The 2,356-nt window shown below is 38.5% G+C and overlaps 1 protein-coding gene across 4 annotated transcripts in view; it reads left to right on the forward strand.

The window, feature by feature from the left end:
• LOC106869432 (CAP-Gly domain-containing linker protein 3) overlaps nucleotides 1–2,356 on the forward strand; it is a 97,359-nt gene that overhangs the window by 72,782 nt on the left and 22,221 nt on the right. The gene's annotated exons all lie outside the window — the stretch shown is intronic.

Here is a 2,356-nt window from a genome sequence, read left to right on the forward strand (position 1 = left end):
GCACAGAGACACGTATTTGAGCCTCAGACTAATACACCTTGTTTGGTTTTTTACTTCATTTTCATGTTGTTTTTTTTTTTGGTAGCTTATGTGTTTGTATATACATATATATATGTGTGTGTGTATATATATATATATATATATATAATTTCTGTAAAATATTCCCCTGTTGTTGGTTATTCTTCTACCAGAAGTTCTCCCTGACCTTCAAACAATCTGTTTATTTATTCTTCCATTGTTCAATTGTTCCAAATTAATGTGGCACTACCATTTATATTTTAACCATAATCTTTAATTCTCTTTCCTACACAACTTATGTTTATTTGATTCTATTTTTATTTTATTTTATTCTCATTTTTAGCGGAGGGTGGAATTTTAATCTCCTAAATTGTAAAATATTATAGCTGGAGGTGACTGTTCTCTTAATTAAAATAATTTAATTTCTAATAAGCATTAATAAAATTACTCAAGAGATTGATAAAATATCGATTTCTAATTTAGGCATAAAGCCTCAAATTTTGAGAGAAGGGAGCAGTTATGTTCCCCCGCGTAGCCTTAGCATTTGGCTGGTGTTTGTTTTATTTAAGCCCAATACTCCACAGACACGTGTACCCTTAACGTAGTTCTCAGGGATATTCAGCATGACACAGAATGTGACAAGGCTGGCCCCTTTGAAGTACAAGTACTACTCATCTTTGCCAGCTGAGGGGACTGGAGTAACGTGGGATAAAGTGTCTTGCTCAAGGACACAATGCACTGCCAGGAATCGAACTCGTGATCTTATGACTGTGAGCTAGAAGACACTTGCCAAAATTGCTGTGTAGCGAGATTGAACACAGAAACAATGTGGTTCTGAAAAGAACTTGTGAAGTGCACAACCAAGTATACAATGGACTGTGAGTTGTTGATGTAGAAAAAGACAGGATGGTCGTGGATGGACAGCATTGATCATATGTCTGCTTGAACAAGCCTGACCTGGGGCTAAACAGCAAAACTACACTGCTTTCTGCTGGTTCTGTGGTACACGTTCGCAGCTCAGTGGACTGAGGTGACATGTTTGATCCATCTTGGTCCTGTTACGAGGTGCTAATCATGGAAACTCAGAGGGTCAAACTCGTGTTGTACAAGCATTTATCACTATGATCCAATGACATACAGATGTCTCTTTGTGGTGGCCACATTTGTCATTCTGTCCCATGGCAATAAAGGAGAGGCGACATGTGCAAACTTAACCAGTTGGCAGCACTCAGTTATGCAGATGTGTAGCAGGACACTATACAAGCTAGCAATCATCTGTGAAAATGGAACAATCACCATATATATATATATATATAATTGCTCATATCATTAACAAGGGATCTATCATTATACATTGTCACTTTGTTATTGATCCAAACATCTGCTGCTCTTTGAATATATTTGCATATATTAATTTTAGCAAATCCCCAGACATATATGTGAATGGAGGGAGTTGGGGGTAGTCCTCCTCTCTCCTCCACTCTCACTCAAAAAAGACAATTGCTGTGAGTATGAGTGGAGGGTGAGGGACGGGGGGGGGGTACCGGCTACTCACACAGCAAACAATTCAGACCATTGTGAGTCATTTACTGGTTAAGATTTAATAGTTTAAACGAAACTAGTTAATTAGCTTAACAAGTTTGTGTATTATTGTCAAGTGTGCAAGATCACAAAATGGTGTATAACAGCAACCCTTCTTGGTGTGTGTGTGTGTGTGTGTATGCACAGATATATGATGTATACAGGCTATACATCATACATGAGCCATTATATACAGCTTAGATCGTTACATTCCTCAGTAATTAAGTCAGTTGTATTGCATTAAATTGGAAAGTAGATGCTGTTGTGTCCTGATAGCATGTTGTGATGCTTGTGTTGTGTGTGTGTGTGTGTGTGTGTCTAGTAATGGTTGTATATAAAGCGGTTTTGTATAATATCGTGTGTGTGTTTGTTTGATGATGGCTGTATGTGTGCATGTGTAGTGAGATGTAAGTAATGTTTTATGTGTGTGTGTTGTAATGTGTGTGGGTGGTGGAAAGATGCATTCGGGGGTTGTAGTAGTCAGGCTGTTTCATTGTGTGCAGAACAGTGTATAATACGTATGTGTATATGTGTGTATATATGCGATGTGGAGGGGGGGAGAAGAGATCTAGTGTGGGTGGTGGTGGTGGTGGTGGTGAGGCTGTCCTTAATTATTTCCTAACTTAAGACGTCATTTACACAATGGGATTTATTGCTAAGCAACAATTTTTCTTATACTAAATTCTCTTGTGTATGTCAGAATGGTGGTGGTGGGTGTGTATGTAGTGATGTGTGTACGGCGGCGGTGGTGGTGGTG

This window comes from Octopus bimaculoides, chromosome 19 (genome assembly GCF_001194135.2).
Source record: "Octopus bimaculoides isolate UCB-OBI-ISO-001 chromosome 19, ASM119413v2, whole genome shotgun sequence".
Classification (NCBI taxonomy): Eukaryota; Metazoa; Mollusca; class Cephalopoda; order Octopoda; family Octopodidae; genus Octopus; species Octopus bimaculoides.